The sequence below is a fragment of the Triturus cristatus genome, chromosome 1_1, assembly GCF_964204655.1.
Source record: "Triturus cristatus chromosome 1_1, aTriCri1.1, whole genome shotgun sequence".
NCBI lineage: Eukaryota > Metazoa > Chordata > Amphibia > Caudata > Salamandridae > Triturus > Triturus cristatus.
The window spans coordinates 1,302,052,434-1,302,076,035 of record NC_140579.1 but is presented as its reverse complement, the minus strand read 5'-3'; positions in this window follow the sequence as shown (position 1 = coordinate 1,302,076,035).

The following is a 23,602-nucleotide window of genomic DNA, read 5'->3' as shown; positions in this document are numbered from 1 at the left end:
ATGACAAGCAATGACGATACGCCTCCACATCGAGCAGCTCATCACAATTTGGGTACCATCACACGTACTCAGTGCTACATTATCAAGTGCGCGGCATACAGGAGCCGATCGACCCATCCCGCCCGCATGCGGCAACATAAACCAGTTCAGCACCCAAAATAGTCCCCCCGAGAAGTACGGTCATCTCCATCTTGCGTCCGCCTTAGGGAATAGTATCGAGTCACAGCGCCTGCAGTGTAGCTTGCTCCAACCATTGTGTGAAAGGCCCCCAAATGTCCTTAGGTCGTGAACGCAGCGGCATAAGCTCCCAGTACAGGGCAAGTTGTGTCTGACAATAGACTGCGCTCGTGACCCACGCACGAATGCTAGGTGACGTAGCAACTCCCCAGTGCATCGCAACTTGTCTTCTAGCTAATAACAATAGCATCGCTGGCAGCTTGCGGTGCTTGGGCTTAATCATGTGCAAAATACCAAGCAGCGCAGCCTGCGGGGTGCACGGGATCTGTAGGCCAGTGAGTTCGCATATAATCTCTACTACCCTTTCCCAGAATGATGACAATGTAGGGCAGTGCCATGCCATATGCAAAAAGGTGGCGCCATGAGTGTAGCAGTGCCAACATTCATCCGTGTCTCTTAAACCCATTCGGTGCAGTCGACTAGGGGTACGGTAGGTCATGTGTATATATTTGAAGTGGATCAGGCGCAGCCTGTAGTTGGGGGACAAAATCGCAAGATTCTTACAGCACAAGTCCCAATGTTGTTCCGAAATATCCATACCCAACTCCGCCTCCCACAAGCCCCGCGCCGCAGGAAGAACCACGGGATGGCAAGTCTGCATTTGCACATACAAGCGGGATATAAGTTTGCGCCCGGACTCCACAGCTAGTACATTTTCCAAGGCAAGCAGGGCCGGCGGCGGCGCCGGGAACGCAGGAGACAGCCTCCGGCACGAGTGACGGAGCTGATAGTAAAGAAGCGTGTCCAGCATCGTCGGAGCCTCTGCATTACACATCTGCTCCGTAGTTAGGAAGGTGTCTCCCGGAAACAAATCACCCCCAGTGCGGAGACCCAGCTCTTCAGCGCGCTCCCCGGTCTGCATGCTGCGCAGCGGCGGCCACATCGGATTCCCGCGCAGGGGCACAGAAGGTGAATAAAGAAGGTCAAGTCCGGCCCTCCGCCGCAGCCCATCCCATGCCCACCTGAGTGCGTGTACCGGGTCTATGTCCGCGCATCTCCGGGAGTGTGGCACGTAAAGTGCCACATTCAGCGGCAGCGGTGCTACTCTGTCCGTCTCTATCGCCACATGTGGTTGAAACGGTGTGGGATGCGCCCAGTAATGCAGGAATTGAGCCTGTGCACAGTAAGCATATAAGGAGAAGTCCGGCGCTGCCAAGCCTCCCTGTCGCTGTGGGAGAGTCAGGGTCTCCCATGCCACCCTCGGTTGCTTACCCCCCCAGGCAAGCTCCACCATCTGCGAGCGTAGCCGCCGCAAAAAATGTGCAGTCAGGGGTAGAGGAATATTCCCAAACAGGTAGAGGAGTTTGGGCAGGATCACCATTTTGGCCACCGCAATTCTGCCAGCCAGCGAAAGGGGCAAGTGCTTCCAGCGGTCGACCCTCTCCTCCACCCAATTCATCACCCGTCCATAATTCTCCGTCCATATTTGCTGTTTATCCGTGCTAATCCAAATCCCCAAGTATCGCACCGGGCCAGTGGCCCATTTCAGCGGGCAATCTGGAGTAAAGCGGGGAGTCCCGGACGTCAGGGGCATAATTACCGACTTCTCCCAATTTATATTCACCCCCGATAGTTGACCATAATGCATCAGTTCTCCTGTCAGAGGGGAGAGGTTCGTCTGAGGATCAGTGACATATAACGTGATATCATCAGCATATAGTGAGATCGTCAGTGCCCTCGACGAGAACCCAATGCCTCTAGCCGCGTGATGCTGCCTGATGCGAGCAGCCAGAGGCTCCGTGGCGATGGCAAAGAGCAGAGGCGATAGGGGACATCCCTGCCTGGTACCCCTCTGAATCGCAAAGGGTGCCGAGACGAGCCCGTTAACTCTCACCCTGGCAGTGATGCCAGTATAAAGCAGCCTAATGTAGCTAATGAAGGCTGCACTCACACCCATGCGCTGTAGTAGCGGAAACAGGAACCCCCATTCCAGGGAGTCGAACGCTTTGGTGGCGTCCAATAGCACCGCCGCAGCCTTAACATGTGGGGCCAAATAGTGTAGTACCCCAAAGAGGGTACGGAGGTTGTGAGAGGTCGATCTGCCCGGCACAAAGCCAGACTGGTCCGGACGGATCATGATGGGCAGCACCGGCTGTAGCCGAGTGGCCAGCATTTTCGCAAAAATCTTTGCGTCAGTGTTAATTAATGACAGTGGCCGGTAGGAGTCGCATTGTTGGCTATCCTTGTCTGGTTTCAGGAGGGTGACGATGACAGCCTCTCTAAGCGACCCAGGGAGCACACCCGACTCGAACGCCTCCGCATACATCGCCAACAGCCGGGGGACCAGGAGATCTGCGTACTCCTTGTAGAACTGCGCCGGCAGTCCATCCGGGCCCGGCGCTTTTCCGGCCGCCAACGAGCCTATGGCCTCCCGCACATCATCAGCCTCAAAAGGCCGATCGAAATAGCCTTGTTGGTGCGCATTGAACCAGATAAGCTGTACAGTATCCAAATATTCAGCAAGCTCCACCGGCGTGCGGGCCACCCGCGACCTGTAGAGGTCTTTGTAGAAGGTCCGAAACGTATCCAGGATTTCAGGGGGAGTGCATACAGTGTCCCCTCCCTGTGTCATCACTGAGGATATGAAGGGAGATGGTCTTTGAGCGCGCAGGAGCAGGGCGAGCGTTCTACCCGGGCGGTCCCCCTCACCATATCTACGGGCCACAGCATGCTTAGTCAGGAACTTAAGTTCCCTGTCAGCCTCCTCCTGAAATTCAGTGAGCGTTGTGCGAGTTTCGGCCAAAGTGGCCGTCGAGGGGTCCGAGCAGTATTGCACCTCTAAGGAATGTAGGCGATCCTCTAATCTGCCTAGCGAACACCTGATAGTCTTTAGGACCCTGGCCTGCCCCGCTATGCAGTGGCCTCTTATCACCACTTTAAAGGCGTCCCACAACGTGCCTAGAGAAGCGACAGATCCCTCATTCAGTTCAAAATAGTCAAGTATTTGCTGATGAATCTCTTCCCGAAACACCTGATCTGTCAGGGCAAGTGGTGGTAGCCGCCACGTGAAGGGCGTGATGTATGGTTTGGGGACAGTCAGAGTTAGTTCGACAGGAGAATGATCAGAGAGGGTACGTGCCCCGTGAGTGACTGCGGAGACCCATGCATGCACCTGCGGGGTTAAGAGCCAGTAGTCCAAGCGGGACCAGGCACCTCTGTGCGGGGTAAAGCAGGTGCCTTCCCGAACCGCGGGGTGCAGCACGCGCCATGTGTCTAATAGAGTGTAATCCGTCATTAGGCCCCGGATGATGCCAGCCGCTAGCGGATGATGTGTGCGTGCCACCCCCTCCCTATCCAGCTCCAGTGAAAGTACAGCATTGAAATCACCACCCCACAAGCAAGCACCCCCACCCAGGGATTGCGCCAGGTGCCAGACATTCCGTAAAAAAACAGGGTCATCAGAGTTGGGGCCATACACATTAATCAAAGTGATCGGCATATGAAAGAGCTGTCCGAGTAATATGATGTATCGCCCATCCGAATCAGCTTGCACTTTGAACTTCTGCCAGGGAAGGCCTTTACGGATAAGTGGGTTTCCTGTAGGAAACATATATCGATTTGGTGTCGCGTCAAATGTGCATGGGTCAAGCGTATTTTGCGGTGATCGTTAAGACCACGGATATTCCAGGTAAGGCAGCGCAGTGCGGTCAGGGCGGCCTGTGCGTGCATTTCTCATGGAAGCGTGTGGTCACCGAGGGACCCAGAAGAAGGGCCCACCCGCAGGTATCCCGCCCTCCCGTCTTGTGATTCTGCAACCACAGTAAGTCTGCCCGTGTCTGGACTGCATCGTCATGTAGTGGTGTAGCCAGAAAGTGTAGTGATGTAGAACCAACCAACAATAACCCCAACCCCCCCCCACCCACTCCAACCCCCCAATCAGGTTGAGATAGCATCCCCCCCACCACCCCCCCCCCAACTGGAATTGTCTTTCAATAGTATCTCGGGAATCATCCCACAGGGGCGTGGGGTCACCGGCTCACTCCCCAGTCTATCAACGACCGGGTGGCCGGACATTTCCGCCTAGCATTGAAATCAGTATCTCAAGGTACAGCCTGGAAGTCCCTGCATGCTTCTCATCACAGGTTTCCGCACGGTACTAGTAGCGTTAATCGTGCATGAACAGCCCAGTCTCAGGGGCGGGCCCATCACCCTCTGCAGGTCAAAGGAACACTCAGCGTTGGGCAGAGGGCGCGTGTGCCTTTGTATCATATTATTCAATGTCACTTAGCTGTCCCATCGGCGGATTCTCATGGTCATCTCTCTTCTCCCGTTGCGAACGTTCCGTCTGTCTCGCAAACTTGATCGCGTCCGCCGCCGTAGTGAATACCATGGGCTTCCCTTTATGATGGATACGCAGCTTGGCCGGGTACAGCATTGCATACTTAGTCCCCACCTTCTGGAAGATTTTCTTGGCCGGTATGAATTCGCGCCGGGCGGCCTGCACAGCCTGCGTAAAATCCGGAAACAAGGAGATAGCCATGTTTTGAAAAGTTAGTTCCCCCTTTTCACGTGCCAACCGCAGGATGGTATCTCTGTCCCGGTAATTAAGAACCCGGGCCAGGATTGGCCGTGGCGGAGCCCCCGGCACCGGCCGTGGCCCCAGCGTGCGATGTGCGCGTTCAACCAAGAACATGGCCGACAGTCCCTCTCCAAAAAGTTCACGGAACATGTCTTCAACAAATAGTTCCATATTGCCAATGTTAGTGGATTCGGCAACCCCAATAATTCGTACATTATTTCGGCGGGAGCGAGCTTCCAAATCTTCGTTGCGCCCACGTATCACCTCCAGGACCCTGTCCATGCGGAGCAACTCCTCCTGGGTGTCTCCGTGGCCTTCCTCGCAGTCCGCGATCCTCGCTTCCATCGCCGTGATACGCTCCTCATGTTTGTCGACCCTGTGCGACATGCCATCCAGCCGCTGGGCCATGGAGTCGAGTTTTCCGTCAATTTCCTTAAGGCAGCCCTTAAGGTCACGGAACATACTTTTGACATCATCGTCCGGTGTTGGGTCCAACTGTGTTTCAGGGACCACCGTCTGCGACTCCGGCACCGCATCGGTGCCGCGGGAAGGCTGTTTCTCGAAGGGGAGCTTCCTCTGCTTTGCGTCCGATTTCCCCATGGTTCTTCCCCTAGTGTCCGCCACTTATCAACAATGGCGGTGAGGGGTAACGAGCCACAAGCAGGCCACCAAGCACAAGGTGGAATGGTAACCACACAGGCACCCCCTCCGCACGAGGAACACCGCCAAGTAGGGAAGACCAGGCCAGCATTCGTCCCATTCAGGGCGCGGGTCTGCGTTAGTCAGGGAATAATGGCGGCCTAACCGTCCACTCGCCCAGTAGGCCTCTCCAGCGCAGTGTCTCCCCGGCCTGCAGGCACACGATGGTTAGAGCAGGTCGTCGGCAGGTACCGGTAGCCGGATATCACCTTCTGCGGGCGGGGATCGGGCCCACCCAGCGGGCGCCACGGCTTACGTCTCCCAACTCCTCACTCCAGCAGGCCCATCGGCCCAGTCACCGGATCAGGGCGTAGCCACGCCGGGTAGGCCTAGTCAGTCAGTCCGCCAGCTCGGCCCCCTCCAGTCACCAGTTCTCCAACAGTGGCCAGGTCTCAGCACGTCCGGAAGTCACCGCAGCCGCTCGGGCGCCAGTCGCTGGGTTCACCACGTCTCAGTTGGGTCCACGATAGCCGCCTCGTATCTGCCCGATCTAGGCCTTCGACCAGGGCCTCGCGTATGAGAAGACTCCGCCCAGCTCGGCGCCCAAAAAGCCGCTCGGCCAGCCCGGCCGAGTAGCTCCGGATCTCCGAGGCCGATTTCAACCGCAGTGGCCCCGCTAGGATCACCTGCACCAGGGCACTTCCCGCCGTGTAATTTGATGGTCAAAGAGCAAGGCAAAGGTCGGATTGTCTGACGGATTAGGTGTCCGGCCGGCAGAGCCCCGTTACACGGCGGCCATCTTGCAGCTCGGCTCGGCCACGCCCCCCTACATGGTTGCCCCCTTAACAGCGCTGACTTCAAAGAAGCAGCCCAGGAAGGTGATCTGGACTGACACCTGTCAGAAATCTTTTGAGGCCCTGAAAGCTGCTATGTGCACGGCGCCCGTGCTTTTGGCTCCCAACTTCTCCAAAGAGTTTATCGTTCAGACAGACGCTTCAGAGCATGGTGTGGGGGCTGTTCTTTCACAGATTAATGAAGAGGGCCTAGATCAACCTGTAGCCTTTATTAGCAGGAGGTTACTTCCACGGGAACAGAGATGGAGTGCTATTGAGCGTGAGGCATTTGCAGGCCCCTCAGATGGTTGATGCATATGAGGGGTGAGAATCCAAAGCTGTTGAGGTGGTCCATTTCCCTACAGGGTATGGATTTCACGGTGGAACATCGCCCTGGTACAGATCACGCCAATGCTGACGGTCTGTCCAGATTTTTCCGCCTTAGTGATGAGGAACTCCCTGGATTAGGGTAGTTCTCCCCACTCTTCAACTGGAGGGGACACGTGTTAGACCTGGCACCTTGGCGTGAGTCTCCCTTCCACTATTTTGTCGCTGTGCCTCATGTGTTTTGCTGGTGTTAGCTGCTCAGAGCACTGTGAAACTGCCAACCAGTGCCACAGTGCAAATGCTCCCTCTTTAAAATGTATATGTTGGTTGGATTCCATGATTGGCTTATTTGGTTTACTGTCAGACCCCAGTAAAGTGCACCAGGAGTGCCAGGGCTTGTGAATACAAATGCTGCTGGTGGGCTTGCAGCACTGGCTGTGCCACCCACAGAAGCGGCCTGGTAAAATGTATCTAAGGTCTGCCATTGCAGAGCCTGCGTGCAGTCTGGTACTGTCATGCTGACTGGGTAAGTGCACCCACTTACCAGTCCCTAAACCTTCCCTTAACTTCATATTAGTCACCCCTATGGGAGTCCCAAGGGCAGGGTGCATTGTAAGCATAAGGTAGGACAAGCCCTGATGTGTGTGGCATGTCCTAATAGTGAATTACAGCCGTTTTCGTTTTTCACTATTGTAAGGCTACCTGTTCTCCATAGGCCAGAATGGGCTGTTAGAATTGTTACAATCTATGATCCTAACAGACCCAGGGAACATGGTAGAATTTCGAGTTTAGTATGCCTGAACTCAGAATAATAAAATACATCTTTTAGTAAAGTTTATTTTTATATTCTGTGTTTGCAAATTCCACTTTTAGAAAGTTGGTATTTGCTTGCTTGACCATTTCAGCCCGCCTCTGCTATGATGTGTATCTGCCTGTCTGGTTGTGTGAGTGACAGGGCTGGGGAAACCCAGAGGGGCAGGGCTAGGCAGCCTGGTGGTGAATAGGAAGATTGGCAGTCAGATGGGTGGGAGGAGTACACCTGGGCTCTGAATAGGGTTGTGCTCTGCTACCACAATGCTGGCTCCACCTCCTGCGGAGCGGCTGATGTCTCTGCCCTGCACCCTGAATAGAAAGGCAGAGTCATGTCAACAGAGTGCTCAAGAACTGGTTTGGACTGGGCAAAGGCCCCTCAACCCCAGAGGAACAAAGGAATTAGGGGTATAAGTATTGGGACCCTGCTCCCAAGAAATTAGATCCTGCTGAAACAAGAAGAACCTCTGCCAGAGGAGAAGGAACTGGGAAAGCTGTAGGAGGAGTAACTGTCCCTGACCTGGGGGATTGGCCTTCAGTGGATGCCTTGCTGCTGAAGGAGAGGAGAAAGACTGCTAAAGACTTTGCTTCAACTTGTGCTTTGAAAAGATCTCCAAGGGCTTGAACTGAGCTTGCCCCCTGAACGAAGTCCCAGGACCAGTGGACTTCACCCTCAGCTCCCCAGAGACTTTTGGAAGTGCCTGCTGCTGTTGTTGGGCCTTCTGAAGGACTGCGTGTCGCAAAGAGCTGGAAGCGCGACGCAAGGAAGAGAAGCGTGCCGCCGTCGGAGCCGCTGTCGTCGCATCTTGCAGAGAGTGTCGCCACTGCAGCATCGCATCTAGCGGAAGCGTCTCGCATCGTTCTGGAAGTGTCTCGCAACGCCGAAGAAGCGTGTCGCCATCGCAGCCATCGTAGCTGTCGCATTGCACCGCATCAAGAGAAGAGTCTCGCATCGAGGAGGAAGCGTGTCGCCATCGCAGCCATCGTAGTTGCCGCATTGCACGGCAACCAGAAAAGTGCCTCGCATCCACGGAGAAGCGTGCCGCCGTCGGAGCCGCTGTCGTTGCATCTCGCAGAAGGGGTGTCGCCGCTGCAGCATCGCATCGAGCGGAAGCGTCTCGCAACGTCGGAGAAGAGTGGTGCTGCCAAGGCCGCTGTCGTCGCATCTCGTCAAGGGTGACGCCGCTGTAGCTGACGCATCGAGTCGAGCCTTCTCGAAACATCAGAGAAGCGTAACGCATCTGGAAGATCCCGTCTTTATTTCTTTTGCACCAAGAACTTCAACGCATCTGCATCGCTGCAACACTTTCGTTGCCCTGCGTGTCGCATCTAAGGTACATTGACTTAAAGTGTCGCATTTAAGAACTTAAGAGAAACTAAGCAATCTTCTACCAACTAAGCAACCGTATTGTGTATTTTTAATCGTTTAATGGTCTTGTGATAATCCTATATAAAGAATCCTTATTTTTAATATAAATTCCAGTGTGGTGTCCATTTGTAGTGTTGTCACTTGGTTACTGTATGTGTTCACAAATGCTTAACCTATAACGCTCTGAGATAAGCCTTGTTTGCTCGCGCCAAGCTACCTAGAGGGTGAGCAAGGGGTTGTTTTAGTAGTGTAACCCCTTACCCTGACTAGAGGAAAGGTTCCCTGCTTGTCACAAGTACCTACCTGTGCCAACCAGAGAACCCGGATTCTAACAATGTCGCTGCAAAAAGGATTCATTCCTGTTCCGAGGATCCAATGAGTTTTAAGGCTGTGGTTGGATTTCCCCGTTAGATGCTTGAGGGTGCAGTACCTCATGTCATTTCTAGATGTCCCTGTATAGTCAGGCTCTACACAGCTGCCAATCTTTCAAATTGCTTATATGTGACATTTGCACCACTTTTCCCTTTTGGCGGCATGTCCACAGTCTACAGAGTGCAGTGCCCGCATACACAGATCCACTCATTCGGCGAAATTCAACGACATAGACATAAATGAAGGGTGAGAAATCCGCGCGCATCTCCCTACACGCTGAAATGCCTGCCGTTGTTAGAAGAGGCAGCTTTTAGTAGGCACGGGGAGATGAAGTGATTTGCCCAGGATCACAGGATGTGGAGTGAACCCCGAGGGTCGAAGCTTGGTTAACAGCTCCAAAGTCAGTGCGGTGTCCGTTTTCTCCTCTCTTAACAGATGCAGGTTAGCGCCCTAGATGTATATGTGGAGCCTCGGTAGGATCCTAGGTCGCCCCTGTCGCTGAAGTCTAAAGCTGGCCCTTGTTAAAACGACATAGATGTTATATTTTTAGGTCTCCGAGGGTGGTCCTCATGCTCGCAGTGCTCGTATACAAGCAACCAGAAGGAGCCCCAGAAAAGGACAGGACTGTGTGTGTCGCCTGTGGCGCATGGTCAGGTCTTGGACGCAGACTCCAGTGCGGGCACATTTGGTTTCAGACGTCGGTGCTCGTGGGCCCTTTCCAAAGTCGCACTTATCCTGCTTTCCTGGTTCCGTGTGCAAGCATATCCTGTAATTACACACCTTGGACTTTATTTGCAGGTTATTTAACACGCACACACTGGTAATGTGGATGTTTGAAACATATGGCAGTGCGCAAGCTGATTATCGGATCCCTGCAGGAATCCTCCAAAATTCTAACACAGTATCTCCCCCTTCACTATCACACGGAGTACAGTGAACGAAGGGAAAAAGATTGACATTAACGAAAAGTTTAGTGATACAAGAAACTTACAGATAAAACTTAGATCACACCAATATTACGGGGGTATAAATGCACCTTAAACATTCTCAAATATAAATAATGAACAAAGCTGAAAACAAAATTATCACATGATATACTCTTAAAGAATGTAATCATGCGAGAATGAAACCGTGGCTGCTATGTAGCAAAGAATTGTGGGAATGCACATTTTCCACGGAGTATTATGCTTCCTGGAGATGCCATTTCCTGTACTACTATCTTGTAATGGAACTTTGCTCTCTTTATTAATTAGCTGCATAAAGAGCTGATCCTCTCTTTTCGAATTGCTATAAAACGTGTCGCTGCAAAAAGGATTCATTCCTGTTCCAAGGGTCCAATGAGTTTTAAGGCTATGGTTGGATATCCCCATTAGATGTGTGAGGGTGCAGTACCTCAGGTCATTACTAGATGTCCCTGTACAGTCAGGCTCTACACAGCTGCCAAGGTTTCAAATTGCTTCTATGTGACATTTACATTATTTCAGTGTCATTATGAGTCCTTTCCATTGGGAAAATAATTAGCCACAGCAGTAAAATGTCTATTTTCTGCCAAAACAGCTCTTTAACACTTGAAATAAAGGTCAAGTGGATTATGATAAATAAGCATGAAACATATGCAATATCATTAAAGCAATCAAAATCTTTATTGTAACATAATCTCGATTGCATTGCAAAGATCGATTTTTAGAAGGCAAAAGTATAAAAAAGAAAGAAACAGCAGTATTACAAATTCATTTGACACTTTTCTGCTGCAAAATATGCAGAATCTAAGTTCTTGAGTGTTATCAAATGTTGGCATATTCAATTAGCCATTTCTTTACATACATCCCTCTCAATGGTTTCCTTTGGAGCTGAATGAATGAGTCAGGGATGAGAAAGCTTTTTAACAAATATAAGTTAATCTTTCGATGTTTATTTGTACCTAAGGGGCAAAACCATGCTTGACCAAAAACAATCATTAGAACTATACCACTGTGATTGAAACTAAGAAGGCAATGAGACTCTTCAAATGATGCTCTTATTTGAGACATTTAACTACGTTTAATTGTATCCAATTTACTTTGTGTGCATTTTACTTTGTCTTCAAAACATTCATACTTAACTCAAAATAGTCTGCGAAATTAATTAACAAATACGGTAATTTTTTTCCACATAGGTAATTTTTTTTGTTTTTTGCTCAGGCTCACACAAAATATTTCACAATGTGATGTACCAGATCACTCACTGAAATCTCACCATCAGCGCCCCAACCCAAAAAATAGCACTTCTCTTAAGAATCGTTCGTACACACTGGACTTTTGTTTGCACAAGAGTCTTAAGCTATTGTTTTCAATGCTGTTAGAATCGGGGGTCTCTGGTTGGCACAGGTAATTACTTGTGACAAGCAGGGACCCTCTACTCCAGTCAGGGCAAGGGACTTACTCCTTAAAATAACCCCTGCTCACCCTCTAGGTTGCGTGGCGCGAGCAGACAAGGCTAATCTAAAGTCGTTATGGGTTAAGCATTTGTAAATACACACAGCAACTCAGTGACAACATCACACATGGACACCACACCAGGGTTGTATAAAAATAAGAATTCTTTATATAAAAAGGCTTAGTACAAGACCCAAATAATGTTTCTTAACAGAAGGCCACAATACTATCTTAGGAAGGGGCATTTCTGGTTAATGATATGTGTATCTTTGTTTATTGTGCGCTTCGCGCTGACTGTGCGGTTTGTTTCGGGGAAGATCGTATCCCAAAAGAGATAGTTAACGTTGCGGACACGCGGGTCCGATGCGCACAGAGTCGAGGCGACTCTTACAGTACCTTTGCAGTTTGTAGGGGTCGATGCGGATGATGCTGCAGGTGAAGGGCTCCAGGAGCGTGCGTTGGCTCTCCTCCGGTGTGGCCCGGCTTGGTTAGATACCCCGGTTCGGGGCGTCTGGGCGGGGCTGCAGGGCGGAGTGGACGGTCCGGGTTGTAGCAGCTTCACGGTGCGGCGTGGGATGCGCGTCTTGCCTTGGAGTGGGGATGCCAATTCGAACCCAGCGGCGCAGTACGGGGCAGTCGGTACGCTTCGGCTTACGGGGCAGACTCTCCCGGCGGGGCGCTCCGGTCCTTAACTGCCAGCGGCAGGGACGGCGAGGCGAGCAGTGCGGCTCACGGAGGGAGGGTGCAGCGGGGTGAGGGCGGCCCGGTAGTGGACAGTGCGGGTACAGCTCGTGCAGAGCAGAGCCACACAGTGCGGGCGGCCACGGACACGGCTGCAGAACGAACAGGGTTTCGGGTCGCACTTCGATCGCGGCTCCAGCGGCGGGGCAAGTTTCAAGGCAATGTCCAGCGGCTCTTGAGGCAGGAGGAGTCCAATATTCCTGGGACTCCGTTCAGGGGGCAAGCTCACCACAAGCCCTTGGAGATTTAGGTTGAAGCACAAGTTCTACAAAGTCTCTTTCAGTCTTTTCCTCTCCTTTCTCAGCAAGGCACCCACTGCAGGCCAATCCCCCAGGTCAGGGACAGTACTCAGCTTTCCCATGTCCTTCTAGTCGGGCAGAGGTTCTTTGTGGTTCAAGCAGGATCTGATTTCTTAGGAGCAGGGCTCCTATATTTATACTACATTTCTTTTGTTCTTTGCGGCCGGTTTCAGTCCGGTTTCTGAGCACTTTGTTGTGGTGACTCTGGGTTGTCTTTTCAGTGTGCAGGGCAGAGACATCAGACGCTCCACAGGAGGGGGAGCCAGCATTGTGGTGGCAGAGCACAACCCTATTCAGAGTCCAGGTGTACTCCTCCCACCCATCCTGGTGTAATCTTTCTATTCACCACCTGGCTGCCCAGACTGTCTCCTGGAATCCCCCAGCCCTGTCACTCATACAAACCAGACAGCAAATACACATCAGAGCAGAGGCGGGCTGAAATGGTTAAGCAAGCAAATACCAACTTTCTAAAAGTGGTATTTGCAAACACAGAACATTAAAATAAACCTTGCTACAAGATGTATTTTATTATTCTGAGTTCAGGCATATCAAACTCGAGTTTCTACCATGTTCCCTGAGTCTGCTAGGATTATAGAGTGTAATAATTCCAGCAGCCCATTCTGGCCTATGAGAACAGGTAGCCTTACAATAGTGAAAACGAAAATGGCTGTAATTCACTATTAGGACATGCCACACACACCAGGGCTTGTCCTACCTTACACTTACAATGCACCCTGCCCTTGGGCCTACCATAGGGGTGACTAATATGAAGTTAAGGGAAGGTTTAGGGACTGGGAAGTGGGTGCCCTTGCCCAGTCAGCATGACAGTACCAGACTGCATCCAGGCTCTGCAATGGCAGACCTTAGATACATTTTACAAGGCTGCGTCAGTGGGTGGCACAACCGGTGGTGCAGGCCCACTAGCAGTATTTGGATTTACAAGGCCTGGGCACTCCCGGTGCACTTTACTGGGACCTGACAGTAAACCAAATGAGCCAATCATGGAATTCAATCAATGGATACATTTTATCATAGGAGCACTTGTACTGTGGCACTGATTGGCAGTGGCACAGTGCCCTGAGCGGCTAACACCAGCAAAACACATGAGGCAACAGCAACAAAAAGTGGAAGGGAGACCCACGCCAAGGTGCCAGGTCTAACAAATGCATTTGTTTAAATGTAAACACAGCACGTTACACAAACTATTGACACTGTAAATGACAATGCCTTTTATTTATATGTTTTTAAAAAACTGCAAGCGGTGCGTAAACACACACTTTGTACTTATAGTCGTTGCTTAGGAAAAGCAAGGCGGGCAGTTACTGCGCCTCTTTTACTGACAGCCTTGCTCCTCATAATCAAGGACTATAAGTACAAAGTACGTGTTTATGCCCCGCCTGCAAGTTTTCAAAACACATAAATAAAAGGTATTGTCATTTACAATGCCAATAGCTCAGACTCTCGCAAATGCAGGAGTACTCCCAGCGAATGGACAGAAGCAACAGTGAATGTAAAAGGGAATCTTATAGAGGAGCAGAGGTTGATAGCGACATTGGTTGCAGTGCAGTAAAAGTTCTAATGGCAACTATAGAGAGGAGCAGAGAGGACTATTGGTAGTCTCGAGAGAACTAGATCACGTTGGGACTAATATAGAGAGAAAGTTAAGGAGGAGAGTGTCAGCTTTAAGTAGAGATGGATTTGATACTGCCAGGGGAAATTTAGAAAGTGTAAAAGCATCCAAGGGACAATCTAGGGAGGTGCCTAGAGGCTTATGTTGTTGTTGTTGTTGTTGTATAAGCTTTATTTCGACAGCTCGTGTCATAAAAGCTTGTTAGATAGAAAATGACCAGTAGAGGTCATTAAAATACCAGAATTGCTTTCTGCTGAGGCCTTTATTTTTTTATTTTTCTGGCAACTGCGTCTATTGAACTTTCTTGATAGAAAACAACCAGCAGAGGTCAGTAAAAAAACTGAATCACTGTAGCATTCTCTAGATTCCATTCCATAGAAATTGTCTTCCACGAGCACACATAGACAATAATATTTTTTTCAAATCTTGTATTTTTTGTGATATGACCACCAAAGGCCCTGATTTTATTTTAAAAGCAGAGCTTTGGACTTCACCATTCCCCGCTGAAAGGCAATATTTCTCTACATGTGTTCCCATACCTGGTGTGTCACGCAGTTTGGTGCTTACTTTCCCTCCATATTAAAGAATAGTAGACGTTTCAGCACCCAGGCTAATATGCTGCATTGCTAAATACATATAAGGTCCCAAAGGCAAGACCGATGCATTGCAAATGCTTGTTTTTAATGCAGCCCGTTTTCCTTAAAGGCAAAGGGGATGCATTTAAAAAAAGAAAAATGAAACGTTTTAGTTTAATTTTTTAAGGGCAGGTGGTGGTCCCTGGGACCACTGCCTGCCATTAAAAAATATTTTTAGAGCCAGTCACAAAGGGGAAGGGGTCCCCTGGGGACCCCTTCCCGTTTGCTAGTGGTTTACCACCCTTCCCTTAAGGATGGTAAACTGCGACTGTTTTGCAACCGCAATTGCGGTCTCAAAACAGTCATACATGGCATTTGGGGTCGCTATTAGGAAGGGAACGACCCTTCCTAATAGTGAGTCGCAAAACAGTATTATGAGAGTCGCAAATTTTTGCGAGTCGCAAAATAGGGTTTGTATGGCCAAAAGGACCCGTTGGCGCATGCAAATATCCGTCATACATCTGGCCCACCCCTGTGATTGCTTTTTAATAAAGCAAACTTTCTTTTTTTTTTAAATGCCTCACGTTTTTCGTCAAAGAAAACAGAATGCGTTTAAAAAGAAAAAAAGAAACTTTGAAATTTCCTTTTTTAAGAGCAGGCAGTGGTCTGTTAGACCACTGCCAGCTTTTAAAATATCTTTGTTTCAACATTCACAAGGGGGAAGAGATTCCATGTGGACCCTTTCCTATTTGCGAATGATTACCACCACCCTTGAAGTGTCAGTATAAAATGAATGTTTTGTGACCGTAATTTGGTCGTAAAATATTCATACATACCATTGCAATTCAGTATTAGGAAGGCATGCCCTAAACACGCCCCAACCAAATACCGAATTGCTAAGCACTAACTGCGACTCAGTAACATGCTGCCGAGTTGCAATTTGTGCTCTGGCAACTTTTCCCCCATGTAACACCATGTAAATGAAGCTATACACTGCTAGAACGCTATTTATACATCTTTTGTGCTGTATCTTCTTCAAAAATGTATCAGTCATTGATCCTAATGCTCCTATTCGTTGCCCACACTCAGTCAGCTGTCCGTGCGCCCTCTCCAATATGCTCTGCTAAAATATGCATTGTTAAAACAATATATATATCCATAGGCTACCTTTAGAATCCATCCCTTCCAATCGGCTATACACCGCAGTCCATGGTTATTTGAGCTTACATAGGCCTACTTTCTCGCTATGTAACCCTTTACCAATATATCTAAGCAAGACTAAGCAATAAATGTATATATGTGTTCTACCTACCTCAAAAATGTATCAACTAGTGATCCTTATGTCCTCCATACATGTTGTTAATGTACTGTCTCTACCTCAAAAATTGTGCCAGCTACTGATAACCATGTTGGCACATGTCTCTTTATGCACCGCTGTTGTTTGGCTCTATATCCACCTAATCTGTAAACTTATAGCTACTGCTATACAATGTTTTTGAAGCGCTCTGATGCCTTGGGGCATAGTTTGCGCTATATAAAACTCTACAAATAAATAAAGAAAGTAAATAAAGAAAAAATATTTTACAGTTGGTAACCGACCGCAAAAAAGCATTTGTTCACATGGCCCTTAGTTCCTTCTGATTTCTTTCCAAAGCCCTGCTCCATTTCCCCATCCCCTCTTCTAATTTTCAGAGCAGTTTACCATTGCCCCTAAATCTGAATATCTAGATAATGGTTTAGCCAAGGCTTTATGTGGGTCCAGCAGTAATTAAATACTGAAACTGAAACAGGTCCCTACCGGGGTCTGAATTCATCTCTTTATTTTTACTGGCAAAAACACATCGTTTTCTGAACAATTACTGTAATAACCGTTAGGATAACCCATGTCAGCAATGTAGATCCTGTTTAATAATGCATGTTTTACTTAATATTCCATTCCCTAAGAGTATTTACCTTTTCCAGGAAATTGTAGTTCTCTAAGTTTTTTTTGTACAGCATTGTACTCTTCCCTAGTGCCTTCTGTGAATTGAGAAGTCTCTAGGTGTCTTTGTGAGTTCAGGTTCTGGGTGGAGGTTCATGAAGGGACAGTAATGTTTAATTCACAGTCACAGACTTTAAAATCTAATTATTTACAACATAAAGATTGTTGTTAGTCATTAACCTGATACTGATAACAAGCATTGGATAACAAGCATTAGCCCTGAGGGAAGCACAAAAGAACACCATTGATGAATCTGCATCTGTTTTTGGTGAATTGTCAGCCCTTTATAATGAAATAACAGATCGTTCTGCATTCGATTTTAATGTTTCACACAACTTAGTTATAGGATTTTCCAATAGCCCCTTTCAGAATTCCTCTACTTTTAATAAAGTCAGGTATTTTATTTAAAAAGACCCTACCTGAGATAATACCCAGTAGGCCAAGAACACTCAGCTCACTTTTTAAAAAATAAGGCACTTCAAATGCCAAATGTAAACATTATATTTACTAAATATTCAAAAAACAAGGAAGCACTTTTTATATAAAATCCTACCAAGATGGCCACCTCATGGTCGAGCCTTGAAGAGGCTCTCTGGCCCGGGATTACCTTTTAGGTTTAAATCCCGTTTAAGCCTGCCATCTGCGCCGTACCGCATCTCAACTCACTAGGTTAATTCCCAACAATACCACAAAGTAATCGGAAGTATTTGGATTAAACTCCATACCTGATCTTGGATGATATGCACCGCAGAGTTCTCCTGGCCAGATTGAATGCAAGTCCGAAGAGGTGGTCTCTGACGCCCGACCATCATCCCTCTGTTCTGCCATTGCTTCCCCCTCCCCTGCGGATTGGACCGTCTGGGTTGATTGCCTGCATTGAGTGATCGCCGTGCTCCACCTTGCCATCTAAGACTTCGGCCTCGGGGATCACTGAGTGTGTCCAATAACTCACTTGGTTTACGCCGATGCCTATGCCACTGTAGCAGTAAGTGCTCTTTGACTGGTGTTGACTTTTTACTTCTTAGAGCTGCCTCGCTACTCTGGCTATGATCTCGGGACCTCTTGCTCTCCAAATGGGTTGCCCTTAATCTCAGAGCAATCTTGAAGCTGATCGAGCTTGAAGTCGCCCTCTGCGACGTTGATGGGAAGGAGCAGAAGCCAGTTGACCTGGCTTCTCTTCCCTGCATCTGACCGTTGCCATCTATCTCAGCGTGGCAGCGCTGCACCGTGCCTGTCTCCCTCAAGGCGGTTTGGATGTTTTTTGGGCAAGGTGCCCTCACCAGTGCCTTTGCCATGGCCATGATCCCAGCCGCTTTACCAGCTCACGGGCGACATATGCTTGCGGGTTCTGCGTAGTACCGGGGTACTCAGGCGCTGAGACTGCTGTATCTGCTGACTCCCTACTGGACCAAGATCCTTTCCCCAGCTCGGCGCTGCCTGCGTTCCTCAGTACGAGAGGCATCCCTGCCTTCCCTTCCCTGTGATAGTCATTACGTGGGTGACAACCGATGTGCGGGAGACTGCCCTCACACCTCTATGGCTCTTTGCTCAGTTTGCTTATCCTGCTTTAAGCCCAGGTGTGTTCAGTCGCTTTACCTAATCAGTGTTCTTCAACTCCTGAACATGTGTGTTGGTATCGCTTAACCCAGGTTTATACCAACATCTCATTGAGCAGCAATCTTAATTTCAATGATTGTCAGCTAGTTCTCATCATCTCAGCCCTCGCACTCTTCTGTATTGCTAGCTTGGCCCCTCTCACGCTTTCCAGGATGGCCCCATCTCTCTCCTCTAACCCTCGCCCTTAGTCATTCATATGCAGCAAAATAGGACAATCCTCCACTTTACTAGCACTAAACCTGAAATTGCACTTCTACATCCCATCTAAGAAGCAGCCTTCACCTGTGCTTGCTTCTTGACAGTCATCTTGTAGTGGATCCCGCCTTTAATGCTCTCATCCTCCTCTACCTCCTCTACCTATCTGCTCCTCCCTATTTTTGTCTCCCATTACATCATGAAACCACCCCACACTGACAGATCGAACCTCTTACTATCCCCCGCTGGTCATAGTTCGTTCAGTATCAACTATCCTCCAAATTTATCTACAAAGGCGACTAAAACTTTCAAACATAAAACTCTCAAACTGAATTCGGAAACACTTACTAGACCACTACTTTTGCATTAATAAGGGTGCGTTAATTAATGACCTTATCTTCTTCACCAATTGTCATGCTCAGAGGAGAAAGGCGCTATCCACAGTACTCAAATCTACCTCCACCAAGAAAATAGCTCACGGCTATAAACTCACCATCTAGTTCTCCCCTGTGTACAACGCGGAACCCACTATCTCCATCTATTATAATGGCATTGTGCTCATTCAGTCCTACAATCACAACCTGGAACTCTTTGACAATCTATTTCCCTATCTCAAGGACAGGCTTAACATTGATAAAATCCCACCCTCCCTTATCTCAACACTCCACGGAACCCCTTCCTAATGATAACCACTACCCACCCAATCCCTTCTCCACCTCATTCCATTACTCTCCCATGGTTGACACCCACTCTCCCACACGTGATGTCTCTACATATCAGAATTTAACCTCCTCTTATAATAACCCTACCTCTAACCATCACCCTGTCAAATCTCCTACCCAACCTACAAAGGAACTAATTAAGAACACTGCACTTACTCAGTTTAGGAACCACATCACTCTGAATGCTATAATACCTTCTGTGGCTCCCACCAACCACCTGTCACCCATCTCCTCAGTTTTGCTGGACAACTACATGCCCATCAGTAGTCTTTCATATCGTTGACTATGAAACCCTCCTAAAAATACTAGATGACAGAAGGGGTATTGAAGTAACAGTACGTAACTCATCCAAGCCCTATCTTTCAGGCAGATCACAGTGCATCAGAATTGGACAATATTTCTGCAACCAATTAACATTTAATACAGAAGCCCTTAATAATTTCTCTAATTTGCTGTTGGCAGGCAGTTATATCTTAAGATTGAATGCTCAAACAGCCTCAAATACTAAGCTTCATCCCATAAGGAAGTCCATAACTAGATGAAAAATAGAAAACAAGCTGAATTAACAAATGACAAGATTTCTCTAGGTCTCCCCCAACAAATGCCAAACTGTACCCTCAGACTAGACAAATAAAAGTAAAAATGTAAGCCATTCCCAAAAAAACAGTAATTTCGATTAAATGCCTGAGCCTCAGACTTGACAAGCTATTCTCCATAATCTCTATGTCAAAAAGATGGGCAGAAACAGCAGATTCCAATCAAAACTTCTCTGCAGTCTCAAACCCTTCTTTCCAAAACTGGATTGTTAACTGGAGCCACTTTCAATTGTGGCTCAAGCAAAAGGATTATGTCACAGTAAATGTTCGTAAAGTGATTTTGCTGCACCAAAACAACAGTAAAATTGAGAAATAAAAACAGACTATTTTCCCTAACCAATTTAAAAAACAAGAACACTTTAATGATTACAATATTGCCAAAAACATAAATATCAGTTAAGGGGCACAGAGGTATACATTTTTAAAGAAAAAGTAAAAGGCACTCTTGGCAATCTCAAATGTCATTGTTTGTCAATTGGGCATGTCTGATCAGGTCCTAGGTGCCCTTTCTGCCCAATAATGATGTAATGTGAAGCAAGAAAGTCTAGCCGTTCAAACCAAACAATTGTTTTACCTCTAGGCCTAGTCTTTGAAATGGGAGTTAAAATTCTCTGGTGGAGCAAGGCTAAGAATGGATCCATGATGTCTGGTGCACGGGTTTTGGAGTTCCAGTGAAACCTTTAGTTTGGATGCTAAATTTTCAGAGTTAGACAAACTTCAAATTTGTAACTGTAGTAGTTGCTTTACTACAGATTTTGGTATGCCTCCTCCCATTCTCAAATCTTGTTTTGGGATTTTTTCACCTTTTTTGAAATTCAAAACCCTTTAGCAGAACAAGGTGATGCTGGTTGCTTGCTTCTATGGTCCCTCTGTAGCCTTTAATTATGCTGCAAAAAGCTCTCAGGAGGCCTGTAGGAAATCTCCCTGTTCTATGTGGTCACCCCAAAATATTTGTCCCTTTTGCTGGACCCTATATTTGTGCTGGTTTTATAACTCTGTGCACTATTACCCCACTAACCACAGGTAAAGTGTACAGTAGCTGTGCATAGGTGGCATCAGACCTACCAGTGTAGCCTGTCAGCAGCAGTGTAAACAAACTGCAATTCAGCATCTCAAAATAAAAATTTTTAACAGGTCAAAACTTCCCTTTTAAATATGAATATGTCACTCCTATGTAGGCCTTGGAGCCCACAAAGTAGGGTGCATGGTATTTAAAAGTAGGATATGTAGAAACGTAATGTTGACATGTCCTTACAGTGACCAGCACCCAAAAGATATGTTTCACTGGTGCAGGTTTAGAATTCCTATGTATTGAAAGGATGGTAAACAGGATGCCAAAACAATTCTTGTGATTCTACTGTCTGATGCTAGAAAGCCCTTCTTTGCTCTACCAGACTTCTGTCTCTTGTGTTACTGGGACTACAGTGACTGCCCTAAACTGGATTTCGCTTTAGATGTGGTAAGACACTGGGATTGCATGGTACACTCCACACACACGCCCCGAGAGCCCAAGGTTAGTGTGGATGAAATTTTCCGCCATCTTGAAAATGCCCAAATCGGGTAGGGTTGACCCTGGAAACTTTTACCCCTTTAATTACTGGATCCCAAGGAGTCATTCCAACCCACCGGTTTGAGCTAGGAACAAATTTAGCATCATCAGGCACCCATGTCAGACCCCACCTGGATCTGAAGAAGATCAGATGAAGACTTGCCCTGCTGCCTATGATCTGAGAAGGGCCCTGAACGACTGGACCTGCTCTTTCTTACAGGTTAAAGAAGTGGGCTCCAAGGGTCACACGGCTGGCCTCCTCTTAAAGCTATAGGGACATAGCAGGCTTCAGGAGGCTTTTCCTGCCATTGCCTAGCTGACCAGTGACAACTGGACCTGAACTGGATTGTGCTGTTTGGACTCTGCATGACACTGTGAGTCTCTAAGTGCCATCCCTGAGATCCTGGGGACTTTAGAAGTGTACTTCGTAGGTGGATTGGGACTTAAAGAACTAAAGTCATTAGGTAAAATATTTGCCCAGGACAAACCTGGTTGGTGTACACTCCATTGCGGTCAGCCTTAAATTGTGTCGAGGTCCCAGTCTACCGTGACCATTATGCTTTTGGGAGTTATTCCTGCCTAAAACTTTAAAAAATCATATCTCTAGCTTCCCTTATTGGAGTCAGCAAAGTGTACGTATGCCAATTATAGACAGGCATTAGGCAGAGGTGCATGCTATGCAAGCTGTGCTGCATGCATCCCCAGTGAAGACCATCTGCTCCTCAGAGACAGCAGGTCCTTATTAGCTCGAATGACTGTGTGAGTATGTTATGTATTTTTGGCTAGACAATCATTTAGACCCTCATGAACAATTGTTAGATGGATGTTTTGATCAGAATAAGGGATAGCAACATTATGTATTATGTGGTTTTGACTAACAAAGTATTGTATTTAGCTTTGCTTGGACGAGTTTATCACTAGAAAAATTGTCTTTTTATATAAAGTGTTTTGTATATATGATTTTATTTTAGAAAATCATTTTTGTGTGTTTTTAATAGGTGTAATGAATTCATGACAACTATAAGAGAGACCATTTATTAATTGTCCTGAAGAAAGTGGTTGCATAAACTGTTTAAATTACCACCGAAACGCGTTGACGCCCTGTTGGTTGAGAGTTATACCCAAGGAACTTTCAGGGTCCCACTTAACTATTGAATGGTGGACATCCTTTCTCGTGGTTGATTGATTCCTATTGGGATAACTGTTTTTATGATGTTTTTAATGTTTCACATGTCTTTTGTCTCTCATAATATTTTAATATATTGTTTATATTTACAATACCAATTTGTGTTTATACACTTATGATACTGTATTGCATTTCTTCTAACAAAACTCTTTCGAAAATATTAATAAAAATAATGTTTATAGAGAATAGCTATATGTGTGGTTGGATACCTCGACAATTGTTTTTCAGGGTTCATTTATGATTTTACATATATGTATGAAGAACGTGTAAGACTGATCGATATAGATGGATGGTTTGAGTGGATGTTTTGAGTAGTAAGTTCTTTCTATAGTTGCTCCAAGAGAATTTCTGCTTTATTTACCTTCTTAGCTCGGGAACATAACTGAGACAGAATGTACAGAAGCTAACTACTATTTGGTCCTTCAGCTAGGTAAGGTATATGAGTCAGAGGCCACTAAAAAACTCTGAAAGGCACTTTTGGCACTAAGAAAATTTAGTAGGGTCTAGAAAGGAGAGGCTGGTTAAATGATTCTATCATTTAATGCAAATAATTATCAAAATACCATTACAGTGTTGCAATTCATTTTAATATTTTACTTTTTAATCACTTCAATTACTACTGTTCAGTTTATTTTTTCTGAAACGGAGTTGTATTTTGCAAAGGTGCAACAAACATATCAAAGTAAGACGCTTTTTGTGGATGTAAATGTGGCTTACATCCTCAAAAATCTCTGTGAGTTAATGACTATAATTACTAACATTTCACATTGTAACCAAGAATTATGTGTTGTACTGCTTCAATTCTGTGTGTGCACCCACCCAATATGCCCCACTCCATAAGTGCTCTGCTGCTGCGAGGGCCGCTCTTTATAAAAAAAACATGTAGAACTAATCTGACATTTCTAAAGCTTCAACTAACCTTGATATCAGCATTACCCTGAAGTAATGGCACTAACGTATTGAATGTGCTGGTGGAAAGGCTCAATGAGGT